Source organism: Camelus ferus, chromosome 2 (genome assembly GCF_009834535.1).
Source record: "Camelus ferus isolate YT-003-E chromosome 2, BCGSAC_Cfer_1.0, whole genome shotgun sequence".
Lineage (NCBI taxonomy): Eukaryota > Metazoa > Chordata > Mammalia > Artiodactyla > Camelidae > Camelus > Camelus ferus.
In genome coordinates, this window is record NC_045697.1 from 50,207,156 (window position 1) to 50,229,904 (window position 22,749).

The following is a 22,749-nucleotide window of genomic DNA, read 5'->3' on the forward strand; positions in this document are numbered from 1 at the left end:
TATGTTTTCCTTAGAATCTGAAGGATTGAGAAGTGCGCTAGCCACCTAGGAGATTGTCTGCCCCACAGCCTGGCCCTATTTTTTAACACCATCTTCAGCTGCATTTGGTTGCTCTAAGGTAGGCACTTAATGAAGTTGGCCAATTGGAGCCATTCCCAGGGGGATTGGGAGCTTGAACTAAAGTTCCTCCTCTTTGAGTCCTTGTGGGGCATAAAAATGCATTTTGAAGCTATTGGCAGTCATGTTTTGCTACATGTGGACCAGAAAAGCAAAGAGAGCTTGTGAGAGAACGGAGGTGAGACATAAATTTCCTGGCAGTTTGAGTTACTGTTGTGGGCATTTTTAAAGTTTAGCTTTATTCCCTTCCTGTGTGCAGGCTCCATGAGACATGTTAGTATCTTTATAATACATTCTTCATTTGGCTTAAGCTAGTTCTGTTTGGATTTGTGTAACTTGGAACCAAGATCCTGACTACTCTGGTGCATCTTGAGATTGTGGATAACAGTCTCTGAAAGCATAAATAACATTCTTTATGGAACAGTACTATCAAAGTGTGCCTTCAGTTGTATCAGAACACTTCTAGGAACAATGTTGCGTTTTCACCATACAGCCATTCAGGACAGCAATTGCAGGGGAGCATGGGCTTGGGAGCAGAGAGCCCAGCAAGCACTGATTGGGCACCTCCTGCATTCTAAGCACAATGCCACCCATCAAGACAAATAATGAGGAAGAATCAGACATGGTCCCTTAGGTAATTTATAATCTAGTGGGAGAAACAACTACTCATTGATAATTTCAATACAATTTGGTGCTCTGGGAAAGGCTTAAGGTATTAGGGGATTGGAGAGGAGGATGATTTAGCCAGCTTTATCAGGAATTGGAGAAGCCCCCTGAAGGAAATTACATCTGAATTGATGGCTAGCTCTGAGAAATAAAGGTCTTTGCCCCAAATCCCGGGTAAGGCCAGATATTTCTTGGATCCTTGTCAAATTGTACGGAATTTCTTGGAAAGCTCTAGCAGTAGAGAGACTAATAAGTGTTGCTACAAGGGAATAAAAGAAAGAGACAGCATCAAGGCTTCATGCCTTGTTTCAGAACGTCCACCACACGTGCATGACTGGGTGAAGAATATGTGCACGTGAGCTGTCAGGTGAGATGTTCCTGGTTCCAGTGATGTTACATCATTAAGCGATAGGTTGAGATGGAGAAGGGCTTTTGATTTCTTCCCTAAAGTGTATTATTTGGCCCTTTTACATTTCCCAATCTATATTACTGTCCATGGTGAAGGAGGGTTATGTAGAGAGTGGAGTCAAACATTCTGGGTCAAATAACTAGCTTTTTTGAAAAGGCCCTGGTTTGTGCAAAATTATGTGAAGGAAGTCTAGGATATATTTAAATGCCCATGCTTTTAAGACCAAGCTATGACCTTAATGAGACCTTTATTTTAGTATCATATTCTGCATATATATTTAGTTTATATTCTGCATATACTATGTTATGAGAACCCAAATGTATTGGGGAATTGCTGTCGTTCATTCATTCAAAAATATTTATTAAGCACCTACTAAGTGCTGAGTACCTTAGGTTCTGGGACCTCATCAGTGAAATCTATGACCTCGTGGTCCCACTAGCTTATGTTGCAGTGGCTATAATCTTTCCTAGCATTAAATTTAAAACAAAGCTTATCCAAGAGGTTACGTTATCCAGAGATCATTGTCATTAGACTTTTAACCTATGCCACTGTCTTGGAGCATGAAAGTCAAGGTGAGCATTCACAGAATAACCCAGTATATGGTAAGATTAGCCCATTTCTTTTGATCCCCAAATAATTCAAATATTTTAATAATGACAATCAAAAGCAAAAAAAAAAGTATAACTATGTTTCTTTGGGTAAAAATCTTGGTTTACACATTTTTTTTTCGTTATGGTTGATGAACATAGGTGCTGTATTTGGGCATCTGTTCTTCAAAGGATCCTCTGTGCTTCAGAGTATTTCTCGGCAAAGGAGCCTGTTCCCATGTGATCAACTTTGGCAACTGAGTGTTAATGCTGGAACATAATGTGCAAATAGTCTATCCTTGCTAATGTTACTGATCCTGGGAATATGTATCTTATAATAACATCTAGTTGGCACTTCTGTAAACTCATTTGCCCTCAGGACCTGTCAGGTGTTTGAAGTAGTCTGAAATTCTATATTAGGAAACTAAATAAATTATATAACTTCAAAAACTATATCGGACAATTATTTTCAAGAGATAAATTATGCTTCTGCTATTGGAAATTTCAAAATGTGGGTATCCAGAAATGTTTAATCTACAATTATAGTCCGTGCTTGTATTATAAAAGAAATGTTAACTAAACATGTTTTTAAAGACTTTTTCCTCCCATTTTTATTATTCTTACTCAAATTTAAGTTACCAAAAAAATAGTGCAATAGAGGTACTTCAGTAACTGTTTTCTTTTTTCTCCTTCTTCAGTTTATTTAAAAGAAGCTAACAAAACAGAATTCTCCACAAACACAGAACTCCTTAATGTTGCTTGCTGCTGTGGCAAGTATAATTATTCTTGTATGGTGTATGCAGAATGATAAATTTTTTTGAAGCTCTGTGATCCAAACTGGATAATTATTTGTCATATGTTGGGTTTTAATAAGAAGTGAGAGAGAACTTTTTTCCAACTTGCTCTGTAAAACCATTTTTGAAATACTGCAATGTATAAGCTAATTTTAATAAACCTGTTTTTAGCATATTCTTTTTTAACACCTTAGGAACATTTGTTTACTCAATGAACCAGAACTAGCAACCCTAAAAAAAAAAAAAAATCATTTGCATAGTGTTTTTTGTTTGTTGGTTGGTTTTGTTTATTTTACTCCTGAAGATCATCTGGTCTTGGATATTGGGTTGTCACCTCTCTGCCTCTTAACTCTATCTGCACATCAAAATCTCTGAACTCTTAACCAAACCAGTGTCCTGGTTATTCTATAAATGGCATAGGGATGGGGGAAATTTGCTTCTGAGCTATTATAATGCAAAGGCTTTGAGCATAGGATCTTTATTCAGACAGATCTGGGCTTCAGTCCCTGATCTCTCACTTACTGGGAGCCCCTGGGCAAGTTTCGTAACCCTACTAATGTTCTCATCAACCAGGTAACAATAAATAATAAATAGGGTGGCCTGAGAGGATTAGATGAGATAAAGCCAGCAAAATGTTTAGCCTCACACCTGGAATATTTTAAGCATTCCTTGAGGTAAACGTTCAATTAATATTAATTACTATTAGAAAGGCCAATAATATTAAGGGTGATAATGATGAAAATGATGTTCTCTGATTACTCTTATGGAAAACAAGGATCTCATTTCTGAAGTGAAATCAGTGCACTGATGCAGTAAAAGTTTTCTGTGTTTTTAAGGATTCATGATCCCTATGGAAAGGAATGTCTTTCTGCTTTGTCTGAACAAGCCATGTTTAGGTAAAGAATTCCAGCTTGGTGACTGGCCCTAAAGACTGCCTCATTTCTCTCTCTATATTCTTCCCGCCTCCCTTCCCTACTCCTTTCTTGAAAAAACCCAATGAGATAAACTGAAGAAGAGTTATTACAATGCTATTGAAAATAATTAATAATAATAATAATAATTAATAATTAAAGGCCTAATGATTTTTAAATTGTGCTGTGATAAGTCTGCTATTTTGGGATGTGGAGTTGGACTTTACCACTTGTAAACTCAACGTTATTGGAGGTGTTAAAAATAATTTGGGCCTGGGCTAGGGAGTAACCTCTCTCACTGTTTATTCACAGTGTGCTTGCATGGTAAGAATCATTATCCACATTTGCATGATTATGACCCTAAGGCTCAGGAGGCTTACATACAGATCCTGCCAGATCATTTTACTTGTAAATCATTGTCACCTGCCTCTTAACTTTGGCATCTTAAACCTTGAAATAAAAGTACAACTGAAATTATTTACCTTCCAAAGGAGAGAAAAAGAAATGTAGACTCTGCCAGTTAGCTCAGTAAATGACTACTACGTGTGACAGCATTTGAGACATTTTCAAAAGTGAAAACTGAACAGGAATAAGATAAAAGGATTCACTGGCAACCAGCTGATTAGCTTTGCTTGTTTTTAGAATTCAACCTTTCAGCCAGATTGAACAGGTTTAGCTATCTTTTCTGAAGTCTGTTAAAATATCTAAAAATAAGAGAAAATGACATTAAATAAAACACATGTAGATTGAGCAACAGGGCATGCGCACTAAGTCAAGGTACACATATAATGCTCTTATTGGAGAGTACTCAATTTGGTAGGACCAAAATAATCTCTTGAACCACAAAGGATATGAAGAAGTAAAAAGCCCGGAGAGTATTTGGCTGTTCCTGAAGCTTTTACAAATAGTAAAATTTTATACGAACTGATTTATTTTAAAATATTTTTCTGATACCCCAAATTAACTCCATATTGTTCAAGTCCCGTTAAGTTCAGTGGAACTTCATTAATTTAAACCCCACCCATCAGCATTTGTCACCATTTAGACATGGAATAAGCAGGTGTTTACCTTCACGATAATGAAGAAATCGTATTTTTTAAAACTCACAAAGGTATCAAATGTTAAAAACCTTTCCAATACTTTGAATAAAAGTGGCGAGAGTGGACATCCTTATCGTGTTCCTGATCTTAGAGGAAATGCTTTCAGCTTTTCACCACTGAGAATAACGTTAGCTGTGGGTTTGTCATATATGGAGTTTATTATGGTGAGGTATGTTCCCTCTATGCCCACTTTCTGGAGTGTTTTTTTTTTTTTATCACAAATGGATGCTGAATTATCAAAAGCTTTTTCTGCATCTATTTGGATGATCATATGGTTTTTATTCTTCAGTTTGCTACTGTGGTGTATCACATTGATTGATTTGCGGATATTGAAAAATCTTCGCATCGCTGCGATAAATCCCACTTGATCATAGTATATGATCCTTTTAATGCACTGTTGGAGTCAATTTGCTAGTATCTTGTTGAGGATTTTTGCTCTTATATTCATAAGTGATATTGGCCTGTAATTTTCTTTTTGTTATATCTTCGTCTGATTTTGGTATCAGGGTCATGGCCTCATAGGATGAATTCGGAAGTTTTCCTTCCTCTGTAGTTTTTTGGAATAGTTTCAGAAGGCGAGGTATTAACTCTTCTCTGAATGTTTGGTAGAATTCCCCTGAGAAGCCGTCTGGTCCTGGACTTTTGTTTGTTGGGAGCTTTTTAATTACTGATTCAATTTCAGTGCTGATAATTGGTCTGTTCACATTTCCTACTTCTTCCTGATTCAATCTGGGGAGATTGTAGCTTTCTAAGAAGCTGTCCATTCCTTCTAGGTTTTCCATTGTATTAGCAGATAGTTGCTCACAGTGGTAGCCTCTTCTGATCCTTTGTATTTCAGTGGTGTCAACTGTAACTTCTTCTTTTTTCATTTCTGGTTTTATTAGCTTGGGCCCTCTCCCTTTTTTTCTTGATAAGTCTGGCTAAAGATTTATCAATTTTGTTTATCTTTTCAGAGAAACAGCTTTTAGTTTCATTAATCCTTTCTATTTTTATTTGTCTCTATTTCATTTATTTCTGCTCTAATCTTTATGATTTCTTCTACTAACTTTGAGTTTTGTTTGTTCTTCTTTCTCTAGTTGTTTTAGGTGTAAGTTTAGGTTGTTTACTTGAGATTTTTCTTGTTTCCTGAGGTAGGCTTATATCACTATAAACTTCCCTCTGAGAACTGCTTTTGCTGTGTGCCATAGGTTTTGGATCATTGTGTTTTCATTTTCATTTGTTTCTAGGTATGTTTTGATTTCTTCTTTGATTTATTCAGAAATCCACTGGTTGTTTAGTAGCATATTGTTTAGTCTTCACATGTTTGGGATTTTTGTTTTTTTCTTGTAGTTGATTTCTCTCAGAGTGTTGTGGTTGGAAAGGATGTTGGAAAAGATGCTTGGTATTTCAATTTTCTTAAATTTACTGAGGCTTGCTTTGTGGGCCAATATGTGATCTATCCTGGAGAATGTAAAAATACATTTCAGCAGCAACATTTTTTTCATGGTAATATTATTATTTCACGTGACAGTACATGTTTGAAATTAAACTTGTCATTTTTGTAAACTACCTTCAAATCCTAATTCAACTGATTAAATATTACCAAAAACTGATAACAGGCACATAAACAAAAGTGTTGTAAGTGCGGGGAGGGTGGAGAGGAGAACACGAGATAGTGTATTTCTTCAAGTACACAAAAAATTATAATAAAAAGCTGAATGAGTTTCATTCATTCATCCAATGAATATTCAGCATTACTATACGCACATCATTAGAGCTGTGGATAAAAGGATGAGACAGACAGTCCACGTTCCCAGGAATTTTACTCTATAGTAGAGAAGGTGAGAGTTTTACATGTACAAATGATGCCTTGCCAGCATGCACCAGGGACTGAAGGGATTAGGGAAGACTTCTCAGAGGAGGTGGCATTTATCTAGGCCTGGAAGAATGAGTGGGATGTGAGAGGCAAGTATAGATGAGAAGGTTCAAGTGCCTGGGCTAGTGCAGATGAGAGCACAGGGGAGTCTATGACTGGTTAGGGATGAATATGCTCGCTTAAACCAGGTATCTAAAGCAGTCTAGGAATGCCCTGGCACGATATTCATGTGGACTACGATGATGAACAGGACAAGTGTACATGTAGCCAAGAGGAGTGTCTGCTACCAAATGAAGTGTATTCTGCCCAATAGGTCAAAATGTTCTTTAAGACTTCTATGGTCAGAGGGGGCATATGGTACCAGTGCATGCCGTGAGGAGTACACCATAAATCAGAGGTACCATGTAAATTGATACCCAAGAATACAATGAGTTATCAACAGTGATACACCACATTATCAACAGTGACACTCTGCAGCCTGGGGCAAAAAGAAAAATGTGAGTCCCTATGACAAAATATCCTCCTACATTTTGAACCATGAAAAGAAAGTTAATAAAAATTCTGTAATGAAAAAACTTGACCAAATATGTGGGGAAAAAAATGACTAATATATAAAGGCCTGTATTGCCCTCACTCTTCACATGCACTGGTCAGCCCTCATAAACTTGCCCTGACGGGGACCTCATGAAAGCAGGCTGATTTGAGGCAGACTGTTTCCACTGTATAATATATAATTCAAGATTGTAAAATAAATAGCCACTGCTTATTTTTATTTATAATTTTGACAGTTTATTCATCATGGGCTTTTTGCATTTATTTTGATTTTAAAAATCACATTGCATGTTATTTATCTTGAATCTTATGTCTCATTGGCCTCCTTAAATTTTGGCAAGTGAGAGCCTCACTCTCACTCTAATCCCAGTGCTGATATCGACAAAAGGCAGGGAAGGGACTAAACTCAGCAGGCCCTACATGCAATTTTCCATAAACAAACAACCACAAACAAAATCTTCACTATGACTTAATGAATTTTATATTTCATTATTCCTGCTAACATTCTAGAGATTTAATATAAAGTTCTTAGGATTAAATTTAAATGTGAACTCCATTCCTGGCTTATGAAAGGACTTTGAGCAAATCACCTGCATATACTTAGCCTCAGTTTCTTAGTCTGTAAATATGATAGAATAATACCCACTCCACCACAGACTGGTGGTAAGCTTGATTGAAATACTGTTCATGAAAGCCTCTGGCCAGGGCCAGCTTTATGGGCATTTGACCTGTGTAGCACATGGGCCCTATGCTGAGAATGGTGCCCAGTATTTTCATTTGGCACTGAACTGCACTTTATATATGTATATATATAAACATTCACATTATCTATCTATCTATCTATCTATCTATCTATCTATCTATCTATCTACCTATCTATCTATCTATAGTTGGTCCTGGTCACTGCAGAATAAGCATTCAGAAAGCATTGGTGGGCCTGGCTATATTGTACTTAATTTGTGGGCACACACATGTTTACTGAGCATTTGTCTTGTGCTCAGACATGAGGATATGGGAGTTTAAAGAAAACACTGCATTAGTTACGGCCCTTGCTTCCTGTTTAGGGGAACCAGAATGAAATGGAAGGAGAGAATAGAGACATTTGGGAAGTTCTAACTGATAGTGACTATAAATGCAATAGCATTTTGGAGAAGACAAAGTTCCTTTCCTCTTTTTGAATTGTCCATCAACACTGGGAGACATACCCAGTCCAGGAAGGAGCTCCCCAGTCCTCAGAGCTCTATTACCGTCCATTAAGAGTGGGGGTCTTCCCTGCCCGTGCCAGAGTGATCCGCTGTAAGGCAGGCAGCCCCTTCAGCACTTTCACTCCCTGTGGGTCAAATTCAGCCAAGGATGGCCTTCTATAACTCTCAGATCATCATGCCCCATCCTTATGGGGATCCATTAGTCAGCACCTTCTAGGGGTTTTGAGTCTCTGAGGGATCACATTTCACCAGATTCTTGTCCCCTCCTCCCAAACCATTTTCCAAGCAACAGGGTTGCTTTCACTTTTTCAACACCTGAAACATGAAAAGTCCATTTCTTTAATCTTATCAAGCAATAAAATTGAATGGAATCTAGACACAAAGTCTGGCTTATGATTTCATCAGTTTGATTCCTCATTCCTCTAGTAACTTTTCTTTTTCAAGGTCGTACAAGAGCTGGTAACCTCCTGGGCCAAAAAGGCCAAAAGTTTAAGATCACAAAATCCTGCCAACTCCTGGAAGGGAAGAGAAATATATTTATGCAATCTCTAGCAGCACATCTGTCCACTATGAGTTAACAATGCAATTTTATTTCCCAAAGGATCACCCAGTGACATCCCGAATAAGTCACCCTTCCCCATAGATGAGGCAGAAGGTATTAATTACAGTATAAAGAGTTGTCATGTGGCAGGTTTAAAAAAATATTATTGAGATATAATTGACACATGGTGTTGTATTAGGTTTTGGTATACAGCGTAGACTTGATGTGTCTATATATTGCATAACGATCACCGCTATACTTTTAATTAACATCTGTCATCTCACATAGGTACAGAAACTTTTTTCTTGTAATGAGAACTTTTAAAATCTGCTCTCTTAGTAACTTTTAAAAATAGAATACAGTATTGTTAACTACAGTCACCTTGCTGCACATTATATCCCCAGACTTAGCTTATAATTGGAAGTTTGTACCTTTTGGCCACGTTCAACCATTTCTTATTTTCTGATTTTTTTTGTGTCTTTAGAATTGGTCTTTAGCTTCCTGTAGAAAGGTTCAAGCTTGCAATCTAACCCTTTTCCCGCTGGGTCACTGTCTGTGTGAGATGCTCTGAGTGACCTAAATAGTCCACCTTGAAGAGATGGCCAGCCTGTCTGTGACCAGGAGATACAGGGGTACTCATTCTCTTCTTGTTCTAGATGCTGCCTCACCTACTTTTGCTTAAAGCAATCCGTGCTGGACAGCCCTGTGGTGTACCCATTTCATCTCTGAAAAGATTTCTGTGAATATTCCCTAACTCTTCAAGTTAAGAACAGGTAGAGAGGAATTTGGACCCAGTCAGCATCATGTTGGGCCCTCACAGGGACTCCCATTCTTTACCTTTTCCCTCTTTACCTGCCCCCTCATAGCATTCTGCCTTCAAGTACCCTCTCCCCTCCCTGTTCTCTGGGATCAGTTCCTCTTTCCTAATCAAGGCCCAGGGCAGTCTACAGATTTAATGTAATCACTATAAAAATACCAAGGACATGTTTCAAAGAACTAGAGCAAATCATTTTAAAATTTGTATGGAAGCACAAAGGACCCTGAATAGCCAAGGCAATCTTGAGAAAGAAGAACAGAGCTTGAGGAGTCACATTCCCTGATTTAGGGCTATGTACAGTAATCAAAACAGTATGGTATTGGCACCAAAAGAGACACATTGACCCATGGAACAGAATAGACAGCCCAGAAATAAACACATGCACATATGGTCAATTAATCTATGACAGAGGAGGCAAGAATATGCAGTCGAGAAAAGACAGTCTCTTCAATAAGTGGTGCTGGGAAAACTGGACAGCTCCATGTAAAAGAATGAAGTTGGAACATTCTGTAACACCATATACAAAAATAAACTCAGAATGAATTAAAGACCTAAATGTAAGATGGGAAACCATAAAATTCCTAAAAGAAAACGTAGTGGAAAATTCTTTGATATAAATTGTAGCAATGTTTTTTGGATCTGTTTCCTAAAGCAAAGGAAATAAAAGCAAAAATAAACAAATGGGACCTAATTAAACTTAAAGATTTTGCACAGTAAAAGAAACCATAGAAAAAAACAAAAAGACAACCTACTGAATATGAGAAAATACTTGTAAATGATATGGCCAATAAAGGGTTACTATCCAAAATATATAAACTGCTCATACAACTCAGCATCAAGAAAACAAAAAATCTAATTTAAAAATGGGCAGAAGGCCTGAAGAGACAATTTTCCAAGGAGGATGTCCAGATGGCTAACAGGCACATGAAAAGATGCTCAACATCATTAATCATCAGAGAAATGCAAATCAAAATCACTGTGAGATATCACCTCACACCTGTTAGAATGACTATTATCAAAAACAAACACAAATAACAAATGTTGATGAGGATGTGGAGAAAAGGAAACCCTCGTACACTGTTGATGGGGTGTAGATTGGTCCAGCCACTGTAGAAAACAGTACAGAGGTTCTCAAAAAATCAGGAAAACAACTGCCATCTGATCCAGTAGTTCTACTCCTGGGTATATATCCAAAGAAAATGAGGACACTAATTTGAAAAGGTACATGAACCCCAATGTTCATAACCATATTTATGGTTGTCAAGATATGGAAGCAAATTAAGTGTCCATCAACAAATGAGTGGATAAAGAAAATATGGTATACACATATATGTGGTATACATATATACACAATGGAATACTACTCAGCCATAAAAAGAATGAAATTTTGCCATTTGCAGGAATCTAAGGGTAAGACAAGTAGACTCACAGATGTGGAGAACAGTGGAGAGAAGGTGAGGGACAGGCAGGACATGGAGGGGGATTGGAGGAGCAGACTGCTGTGTATGGAATTAAGAAGCTACATGGATGTATTGTGCAGTACAGGGAATACAGACAACATTTTGTGGTACCTATAGGTGAAATGTAACTTTTAAATGCTGTATATCATTGTGTTGTACACCTGGAATTCATATAGTATTGTACATCAGTTATACCTCAATTTTTTAAAAAGACCAAAAAAAAAAAAAAAACCCATGTATACACATAATTAAAAAAAGAAAACCAAAACCTCTCAGTCTCCTCAGGTCCTTCTGGCGTCTGACAAGTTTAGCAGCCTTAGCCATCGAATGCCTATGTCTTTTCACAAATAGGATGGGCCTTGTCTTGGGGTTGGTGCACTTCCTTCCAATCCCCTCCCTAGACAAGGTGGAGAAATATGAAGGGCTTTCACTATTTCCCTATTAAGCATCTAACCAAGCAAGAATGTCTTGCTAAGAATTCTTGAGCTCTACTGGATGGGAATGACAAAAGGTTTTGAGCAGGCCAGTGACATGATAATCTATATCATTTAGGAAGATAATTCTATAGGGATGTGAGCAGTAAACTGGAAAGCTTAGAAGTGGAAGAAGAAATGACAGGAGCTGGAATTGAGAGGAGTAACATAAAGGCTGTGATAGACTTACGGCATTTTGGTGAAAGAATCAACACGATTTTGTGATCTGTTGAATTTGGGGGTGTGAAAGAGGAAAGCGAGCAGACTGATAGTTGCAAACTGATGACCAGGCAGTTCTTGGTGTGATTGAGATACGAATTGAAAGACGAGGTGAAGGTTTGGTGAGGTAGTAACATAATGACCTTGGTTTCCAAAAATGAGATGTTGAGGACTCTGGGAACATCTTTGTAGGGAACTCAGCAAGCAACTGGGATTGTAAACCTGGAGATCAAGAAAAAAGCCAGGTCAAAAACAAGAGGAGGCTTGAGCAGGAGAAAGACATAATGGAATAGCAGCCTCAAGAAGAATCATCCAATAAAGAAGCTGTGGTATATCTATACAAGGAATAGTACTCAGCCATAAATGAGAATAAAATAATACCACTGGAACCAACATGGATGGACCTGGAGATCATCATTCTAAGTGAAGTAAGCCAGAGAGAGAAAGGAAAAGATACCATATGATATCACTTATGTGGAACCTCAAATATGACACAAATGAATTTATTTACAAAACAGAAACAGACTCACAGACATAGAAAACAAGCTTATGGTTACCAGCAGGGGGAAGAGGGTGGGAAGGGATAAATCGGGAGTTCAAGATTTGCAGATACTAACTACTATGTATAAAACAGATAATCACAAGTTTATACTGTACAGCACAGAGAACTATATTCAATATCTTGTAGTAACTTGTGGTGAAAAATATGAAAACAAATATATGTATGTTCATGTATGATTGAAACATTATACTGCACACCAGAAATTGACACAACATTGTAAACTAACTATAACTCAGTGAAAAAAGAAAAATAAAAATAAAAAGAAGAATCATCCAAGAGTACTAAAGATGAACTAAAGTGCCCAGGTGCTCGGGTCATGAGGAGCTGGGAGGATCTACAGCATCTTGATGTGCAGTAATGCGGTGAAAGTGGAAATGGAGCGATAAGGGGTAAAGCTTAGATCCGCTTCAAAAGAAAAAAATTGCCGGATTTGACATCATGACAGCAAGAAAGAGGTGAGGGGGGAGCTGACTTTAGGGAGAGAAGGTAGGTTCTACTGTACATTCATTGGGTTTCGGGTTGTCTATAGAACATCTAAATTAAGATGTCTTGCTAGTGGTCACAATATCCAAAGCACACACAAGGGCTGAAAATAAAGATTTTGCAAATAGGTGGAGCCTCCACAAGTGAATGGCATTTCACTACAAATATAGACAGCACACTTAGCCATCAAAGGTGCTATGAAATCCTTGAAAAGAGATGAAAATTTGTGTGTGTTACAATAAAAAAAATGCAACTTACACTCCAAATTGATTGTGCAGGAAAAAAATCTAATAAATTAATTCAGTCCATTACTGATTAATTTTTCTCCCTTGAATGCTCACATGCTAGTAAGTGGGAAAGCCAGCTAATGAAACATTCAGTCTGGGTTAAACTTAGCCCAACTGTAATGTAAAAAGCACCTTCCAGAAACTTTCTGAATCCCTTGGAATAAGAAGTTGAGGCTTTCAGTGAGTGGCCGTCTCCTCCTGCTTCTCTCATGAAGGTGGTATGCAGGGGATGAGGAAAAGGGACCTACCTCATGTGGGTCCTTGGACTGTTCCGGCACGTATCCACTGCTGTCAGGGGGCATGTCCCCTGGCCTGACTGCAATGTGTTCGGCTGGCTTTGGATGCTGAATTCCGAGGCAGGTGACCTCACCATCCTATCTGATGGCCCAGGCATGATCTCAGGGAGCAGCAACTATCCTTTCTTGCTGACGTGACTTCTCATATCTTATTGTCTTCTATCCCCTCCTCCCTGACCTGGCCTCTGACCCAGTGGTCCCTCACAGCCTCCACAGTGTTATCTCACTCTGCTGCAACAGGCCACATGACAGAGCGACTAGCTCTCAACTCAGCTACAAAGAAACTGATGCCTACAGGGAAATGAAGCTTTCTGGATGGGGGTAGCTGACTATCAAGACAGAGAAGACAGGGGCAGGGTTGTGTACTCGTGAAGCAAAAGGAGAAAAGTGAAATTTAAAATTAATACTCCCCCCACCAATATATGCTTATGTCATTTTCCTAGGTTGAAGGTCTTTAGCTAATCAGACCCTCAGAGTGATCTCTCCTGCCCTCAAGTGTTAAGAACCTCTATAGAGATAAAGGTGGAAAAGTTTGGGTAAAGCCTTGAAGGGAGCAACCACTGGAGAAGAAAGAGGGCCCAGCCATGGAGCAGAAGGAAAGACCAGGGATGGGACGAGAACAAAGCAAGTGCATTGTGAGGAAAACCAAATGAACAGAGGAAGGGAACGAGTTGGGGACAGTGACCTGTGGTGGCTTGTGCTACTAGGACGAAACTAAGAAAAAGTCAGAGGTTTCTATCTGTTCTCTAGAAAATATGGGAAGTTTTCCACCCTTTTGCAGACAGGACCTCTTGGAGTAAAGCTCCCAAGAGTCAGCTCTTTGTAGATGACAAAGCATATGCACAATATACACTTGTTACACTGGTTTAACTCAAATAGAGACCTGGCAGGAGAAGCAGGGTTAACGGTGATGGTGGGTGATGGTGGGACAGAATGGTGAGGATGATTTGAGATTTGGATGCACTGAGGTGTTTTGTAAATGCTTGGCTGAGAAGCCTAAGAAGGGACCTCTGGTCAGTCAGGGTCACTGGGTATATACGTTTCAGACAGGCTTGTTGTCTGATTTAACTGGTTGAAATGGAGCTTCTCTTCATAATCATACTATGTTGAATAATACACATGGCAGCCCTCAGGGAGTCTAGAACAGAAGACTTTGGGGAGTAAGAACGTGTCAATGTTGATCCAGCCTTGTCCGAGGGCAGCGTCTGGCCTCCCCCGGGGCATTCTCCCTGTGTGTGCTCCATCATCTTAGAATTACCTTTTCCTTTCCTCTGTTCCGCTCTGCAGTGCAGGGCAGAGAACTGGAGCCCGGTTTTCCGGAATCCTTTTCTTCTTATGGCTCCACATCAAATTCGGAAGATGGGAGGAAAGAGAAGCTCTTTCTCTCCAGCAGCAGTTCTAATTGACAGATGACAGACATAAGGTGTGCAGTGCTTTCCACATGCTTTCCTGAGAATCACGTGCCTTGAGCTATAGCTTTCCTGGCCTTTGACTCCCTAACTCTTCCAGGGGTTGTCTGGGTGTCTAATTTCCTGCAGAAAAACCCTTCCAGATGGAAACCCAGGGGAGTTCTGTTTCCCTGATGGAACTCAGAATGAGGCATTGGAGCAATGACAAAAATATCAACTTCCTTTTGCTTTAATTATTACCCTCTTATATTTATTATTAGTTGAATTGAATTATTCAACTAATTATTATTATTTCCCATAATAATTTCAATGATCATTGTTTAATAATTGATCATTTTAATTATTATTATTTCCCAGAGACATTAATGCCAAAAAATTATTGTCTTCACCTAAAAGCAGACTTTGAGATGAGCACTTGGGAAGTAACTATTTATTTGGGAACAAGTTCTAGGATATACCAGTGAGGAATTGGGAAAATGAGGCAGAGAAGCTCCAGAAGAGCATGTTAGTGAGAGAATTACTGCTGTAGACAACCAATGAGCTTAATTCCTCTTGGGTCCACTGAGGAACCGTGTGGAATACCCCTCAGAAGCGTCCCACCAAGGCTTGTGTCAAGATGGCATTTTTGTCCACAGACATCTGTCCCTCATCAGCTGAGGGTTAAACACCTTGTATTTTGGGGTTGTCCTGATCACATGTAGAGATATGTGATGCTGGAGAAAGCCTTCAGGCAGAGAAGCAGAGAGATGGAGTCATGTGACGGGGGGATGGTAGCATTTCTAAATCTGTGAGACTGACGTCCAGGTGGTGGTGGTGGTTTTGGCACATGGCTTCCCTGCAATTCTGCCAGCCTCTCGCTTCTGCTTCACTGCAGTGACAGGAGTAGAAGTCAGAGTGCAGAAGGATAAGAGAGGTGGAGAAAGGAGTGGGTATAGCAAGACATCCTAGGAGTCTGAATGCAAGCAGTGGAAATGGCTAGACTTTAGTAGGGTCCTCAGAGAAAATCCACACACCACATCTGTGTTTATTCCCTTCCTCCTTCCTTCCTGCCCTTCTTCTCATCTTCTCTCCCTCTTCCTCCTCCTCCTGTTCTTATAATTAGTTTTAATTGAATTCATCTTTCTGATAATGCCTACCTCAAAGTTTAAGAAACCAACTCAGTTATTTTTAAAGGTTTCAGCCTTAGAGTTCCCACAAAATAAAATAATATTCCTTCTTCTAAATGACCTCTCTCCAGACTGCTTTCCCCCCTTCTCGGCTGAGCAAAAGCAATCACCTGCCTTTAGCAAATACACACAGAATTGCCCAACAAGTGTAGGTTGCCATGGAAACCAAACCAAGAGAGAATAGAGAGAGAAAAGGCTGAATATTAAGGAGTTGTTTGGCCTCAGTGACATTTTCCTAAAAAAAAAAAAATTCTTTTGTCTTTGAAGATGTGAACCCCAGTTCCTTTTCAGAGATATACCAGGTGACTCCTAACGACACCCCTAACCCTTAGTTTCTGTGCAGGTTAGTACTTTTTCACCAATCTTTCCTCTACTTCTTTTTCCCCTTTTTCAGGAGCTTATGAAAAAGCAATTGCAAATGACCTCTGGTGGCAGCATGTGCTGGTGGAAGTGATGCGGTAGACAGGACAAGGGATTTAAAGTCAGACAGACCTGGGTGTGCATTTCAGCTTTTTGGTGATATTTTCCCATCAGCATTTTGACATTGGAGACGCTACTTAAGTGTATCTTGACAATTTATTCTGTCAGTTGAAATGCTCTCATTTTGTTTTGAAAAGAAGAAGAGCACTTCAAGGACCTGTGCATTTTCCCCTACACATCTTATTGCTCATATTCCAATCTGAGACAGATTTCCTGTTAAAAAGCATCATTTGCTTAGTGCTATAGTTAAAATATTCTGACCTAAGAAATTCAGAGTGACAAGAATTCCCACCTATTTCTCCATATCTCAGATACTTCTCAGGAAATTCATCTTCACTGCAAGGACCAAGGAACATTATTATCAATGGTAATATTATTATATCAATTAGCCAAATATTGTTTCTTGAAGTTTCAAGGAGGCGGTTTTTACTGGAACTTAGGGAAGCATCAGGGGGTGAGGCTCGGATAAGAAACTGTCTGAGTTCAGACCACGGAGCTTGTTAGCTGGGTGAACTTGGGCAGGTAGTTACACTTTGTGCATCTCGATTTCTTTACTAAGCCGTAGAACGTCTCAATTGGACTCTTGCGGGGTTTCTTTCTTCCTACTACAAGCTAACATTCATATAGCATATAGTATGTGTCAAGAAGTGTTCTCATACTTCGCATAGGAACTCATGGAATCCTCCCCACAGCCCTGTGCACTGGTACTTGGTGTCTCCCTGCAGAGGAGACTGAAGGACCCGAGGTGAACGCCTTGCCCAGGATCACACAACTAATTAAGTGGCAAATCCAGGATCTAATGCAGGAAGTCTGGCTCCAGACTGTTATCATCGCTAGAGAATATTTATTAAGTACTTACTAATATCCTAGATATGGTATTAAGCACTAGACAAACTCTGATTTGTTCCTCTTTGTTCCTTTACCTATACTAACTCTATAATATAGGTAGTATTACCTAGGTGCAGAGAAGGAAACAGGTTCAGAATCTGAGCTCAAGGAACTTGCCTGCAGTCCTACAGTTCAGAGGCAGAAAATATTTCATTTGCTTATGGTATTTTCTTTTACTGGTCACCCTCTCCTTTGCCTGGTAAAATTCTCTTCATTCTTCAAGTCTCAATTTAAACATTGTTTCTTTCAGAAGTCTTGCTGAAACCCCACACTAGGCAAATTTGGACTAAAATGGACAGAGATAGCCCAAAAAAATTTTGGATCCCCCAATTTTTATAAGTAGGGAGAAAGCAGACTGAGAAAGCTACTTAGTTGCAAATGTGCAATTTCATACGGACAATGATGGACATCTCAGATGGTGGAGGCGAGCTTCAGGAGTGGAACCAAAAGACATAACAATGGACAAGGTAACCACTTCCTGGGAGCAGAGTTTCATTCTTACCAAGGATCATTCCTTTTCCTCTTAGTGGGGTATCTGACAACGTATACTCAGCTGGACTTCAGAATTGCTATGAAAAAGTGACTGCTGTATTGCCCTGATTCCTCCATTTTTGAATAAGAGTCTCTGTTATCGTTCTTTTGTCCCTGTTTTTTCATTGCACATTAAGTGCGTCAAGAGCAGTTATCTTCTCATAAGTTTGCAGGTCTCTGAACAAAGAAGGTGTGCACCCAAGATGCCACACTCCAGGATTCCATCCACATTTAAACAGGATGCAAATTGCAAGGTATAAGACCTTGAGACTGACACCCTCTTGGATCAGACTTTGGGAATAGCCATAGGGAGGCCAGTGTATTTTGCACTGGGAATGGACTGTGGTAGGTGAGACAAAATAGCCACAATATTTAGCAGTTCCTTCTGTCAAGAGGTGGAATCTATTCTCCACTCTCTAATATGGACTTACCAATGGGACTTGTTTGGCCAATGGGGCACTAGAAAACATAATAGAGGCGGAGGCTTGAAAAGTTCTTGTGCATTGGGGTTTGCTCCTTTTTGTTCTGGGAATCCTCCATGTGAAAAAGCCTGCATTCCTGAAGGTTGAAGTTTGATGTTAAGAAAGTCCTCATCCAGCTCTGATAGTCCAGAGAATCGTGATATAAATGAGATGGTTGTTGTTTTGAACCATTAAGTTTTGAGGTGGTTTGCTACACAGCAAATGCTCAGTGATGTTGTTTGGATTTGCACAGCTAGGCAACAGGTAGAGAGGAGGGAGTTCCATTTCTATCTTTAATAACATAGTATTAAGTGAGTAGTTGTTCTTAAGACAATGCAGGGAAATCCACATGCTATAGCAGCTTTTCTCTCCATTCTCTGGATTTAACTAATGCACACACACACACAAATAACTATACAAATCCAGAATGAACAAAGATCTCTAGCTGCAATAATCAGGCCTTCCAGTGAGGATTATGCTGTGAGATGATGCATTTAGAAGAAAGCTAAGATACTGAACCAACTGATGATTACACCGTTGGGATAGTCAGGAGACAAACTTAGAGCACTGAATGAAGAATCAGAGGCAATTGCATTCATTCATTCAGTATTTTACTAGATGTCTACCATGTGACATATCTGGGTAAAGGAAAACAATATGTAATTCATTAGGGTATTGTAATTGCAGTTTAAAAATTTGCATTCTAAGGTATTTGGTATATTTGAAAGCTCTAATAAAGGGCTCAATAGTCAGGAAAGAATTCAATAAGATCAAAATAAAGTATTATCTGGGCAGTAACTTCACAGTAAATTTGGCTTAATAAAAATTTCACATGAATCCTTTTTTTAATTGACACTCAGACACTGAACTCTTTGGAAGACTGATGTCAAGGAAATAAATGTTATGCCCTGCTACTTTTAAATGCACTTGCAATATTGTGCCTTCTATAAAGGAAATACTTTTATCCAATTTTTGCAATTTATTATTCTTTCCTGCTTTTGAGGTTGAGGAGGCATTACAGTTGTTCACAAGCTTTTTTATTTTCCCTTCAGATATAGAACTCTTTCTTTATTCCTATTGAAAGTTTTTTAAGAATTAGGTAAAAATTAATAAATTAAATTATTCTTAAAGTTTCTTGACATTTAGAGTCTGATTCATTTAAATCACTTTTAAAAGTAAACTTTTTTAGAACAAAATAAAGATTTACAGAGAAATTGTGAAGATAATAGGGAATTCTCTTATACCCCACTCAACTTCTCCTATTATTAACATCTTACTGTTAGTATCGTACAATGTTATTATTAATGAAGCAATGTTAGTATATTACTATAAACTAAAATCCATTTTTGATTTAGATTTACTTAGCTTTTGCTTACTGTTTTTTTGTTTGTTTGTTTGTTCTAAGTTCCCATCCAGAATGCCGTATTATATTTTGTCATCGAGTTTCCTTAGGCTTCTCTTGGTTGTGGCTGTTTCTCAGCCTTTCCTTGCTTTTGATGACCTGACAAGTTTCGAGGAGTAACGTATTTTGTAGAATGTCCCTCAGGTGGGATATGTCTGATGTTTTTCTCATGATTAGACTGCGATCATGCATTGTCAAAGGAAAAATGCAGAGGTAAAGAACCATTTGCATCACACTATATCAATAGTACACACTATCAGCATGATTTATCACTGTTGATGTTGACCTTGGTCAGCTGGCTGAGGTGGTGTTTGCCAGGTTTCTTCCTGGTCAAGTTAGTCCTCTTTGCAGCTTTTCCATAATGTATCCTTTGGAAGGAAGCCATTATGTGTATCCCACATATGAAAGTGAGAAGTTACGCTCCACTAGCCTGAGGGTGGAGAATCTACATAAATTATTTGAAATTCTTCTACATAGGATATTTGTCTATTCTCCCCCTATTAATTAATTAATATTAGGATGGATTCATGGATATTTATTTTATACTTTGGGTTATAATTCATCATTACTGCTCATTTGTTGCGTTGCTTAAATTGTTCTAGCTTTGTCCAGGGGAGCTCTTTCATTTGACACCTATGTCCCTTTGACATATCAGCATCATCGTGGGGTCTTCTGCTTGTTCAAAGTTTCAGAGAAACAAGCTCTCTATAAATCTCATTTTAACTTGGCACGTTCTTTTTCTATTCCTGTTTCTGTTTCTGTCATGTCTCTGCTTCTCTTTCTTTCTCTCTCTCTTCTCTTTTTCTTTCTGTTCCTTTTATTCGTTATGATGTGAAAGTAAGAAGGGGTATGTGATCTCAAATTTTGCTGTTGAAGCTAAGTTAATTCTCCTTGAAGCTTAGCCGGTGCTTCCCAGATACTATTCTGCAAAAGAAAAATCTGGAGAGTTTGTTAAAATTGCAGACTCTACCTCTGCTGTGAACTGCAATTATGTCCTCCACAAATTCATATGTTGAAGTCTTCACTCCTACTGTGACTGTATTCGGAAATAAAGCTTTTAGGAGGTAATTAAGGGTAAATGCAGTCAAAAGGGTGAGTTCCTAATCTGATAGGACTGGTAATTTTATAAGAAAAGGAAGAGAGGGAGATCTCTCTCTTTCTCTCTCTCTCTTTCTCTCTCTCTCTCCACAGATGCCTCAGGAAAGGCCGTGTGAGGACACAGTGAGTAGGCAGCCATCTGCAAGTGGGGAAGAGAGCTCTCACCAGAAATCAAACTGGCCAGCACTTTGATCCTGGACTTCTCAGCTTCCAGCACTATGAGAAAATAGATTTCTGTTTTTAAAGCCACCTGGTATACGGTATTTTATTATGGGAGTCTGAGCTAACGCATCCTCTCCCTCCCCCCACTACAGCCAACATTTTGATTTTTTAGGCGATGGAAGGGGCACATAAGGACTCTGCACATTAACAAGCACCTCAGGAGATGCTGACAGAGTTTCTTTAAGGCTTTGCCTTGAAAAACAGTGTCTCTAACAGTGGAGGAAGGGCATTTGTTACACTCTTTCCTGAGGGCAGGTAGCTGTTCTGATACCCACGTTTTCTTTTTCTTTTCTGGTGGCTTATAGTAATCAAACACAATATAACTTACCTACTGTTTGTCATAAAAGGGGTGTAGATTTCAGGAATTTACAACACAAAATCTACTTTATCATAGGACAAACACTAATGTATTCCAGATTTCTGCTCAGAGTTAGATTTAACATTTTTGTATTGAATATATATGAAGTTGTTACTGAACCAAACTTGGATCTGCTTGCCCACATGCAGCAAAGCCAATCTACTGACATCAGGCTGTGATGGAGGAAAGCGCAGCACTTATTCTAGGCACCAAGCAAGGAGTCCAGGTCGCCAGTGCTTTGAAGGTCCAAACTCCCTGAAGGCTTTTGGGGAAAGATTTTTAAAGAGGTGAGGGAGGAGGGTTGTGGGGGGCGTGACCAGCCCGTAGGCATTCTTCTGATTGGTTTGAGGTGAGGTAATTGGGAGTCAGCATCATCAACCTTCTGGTTCCAGCCGGTTTGGGGTCTACCTGAGTGTGGGCAGCATACAGTTAAATTCTTTCACCTGGTTGGGGTTTCAGTATGTGCAAAACAGCTCAAAAGATATGGCTCAGAATATTATCTACAGCCCTTGAGCAGGAACTAAAAGTCCTTGACTTTGTTTAATGGCTAAACTATTATTATTTTGTCTTGTTTGGCTATTTTCCTTTCTTTCCACAGTTTCTCATTTCTCTGATTAAATTTACCCTTTGGAACTTAGGGAAGGCCTAGAAAGCTAAAGTTTTTCTACAGACAAGAAGCAAGCAGAGGACATGAGTGGGGAAGTCTGTTCTGGGAAGACCCCATAGGGTCCTGCTCTGTTACAAATTCTGTTTTTTTCCTGGAGAGTATGGAGTGTTGAAGACCAAAAGCCATAGCATTTTAGGGCTAAAAAGGGGCTGAGAAATTGTTAGTTCCAGTCCTTTTTTCCCTTCATGTACAGAAAAAAAAAAAAAAACAACCTAGGAGTTGTAGAGAATTGGATTGTCCAAGTTCACATGATTATTGTTGGAGGAGTTAGGTCTAAAGCTTGTTTTCCCAGTGGGAGATTGTTCCATTAAGACAGTCACAATTTAATACAATTGGTTTAAGTAGATTATAGTGAAATAGATGATTTTGGATTACTCTTTCTGTTTTCATATTTTTATATCAAGGTATAATTAATTGCACTTGGGTTTCAGGATTATAGCTTTTGTTTGTTATAAAAATAGATGCTATAAAATATCATGTTTCCCACTTGAAGTTCTGTTGTGTAAGTTACATTTAAATTAACTATTAAAAATATTAAAATTGACACAGCTTTTGGCTTAGACAAGCTTAATCTGAGTACAGTCAGCAAAGGTGGCTTCTAGTTTGATACAGGCAAATAAATGTAGAAGGATCCAGACTTGGAAAGTGAAGGGGGGTGCGCAGAAATCTCGAGATAGGTATGCTCCTGGGGGAAGCCCTGGTTTATTTAAAATTGGTCAATATTAACGATGAT

At 38.9% G+C, this 22,749-nt stretch overlaps 1 protein-coding gene across 3 annotated transcripts in view; it reads left to right on the forward strand.

Annotated features, from left to right (window-relative positions):
• Window positions 1-21,978, forward strand: part of BTC (betacellulin) — a 57,078-nt gene extending 35,100 nt beyond the window's left edge. Inside the window, exons 6-7 of one of the 3 annotated variants that reach the window (XM_032457992.1) lie at window positions 15-118; window positions 20,863-21,978. The gene's annotated coding sequence lies outside the window, so the exon portion shown is untranslated. Of the gene's footprint in view, window positions 1-14; window positions 119-1,941; window positions 3,664-20,862 lie in introns of those variants that run through there. The other 2 variants (XM_032457990.1, XM_032457991.1) reach the window with 2 other exon arrangements.
• Window positions 21,979-22,749: the final 771 nt, after the last annotated feature.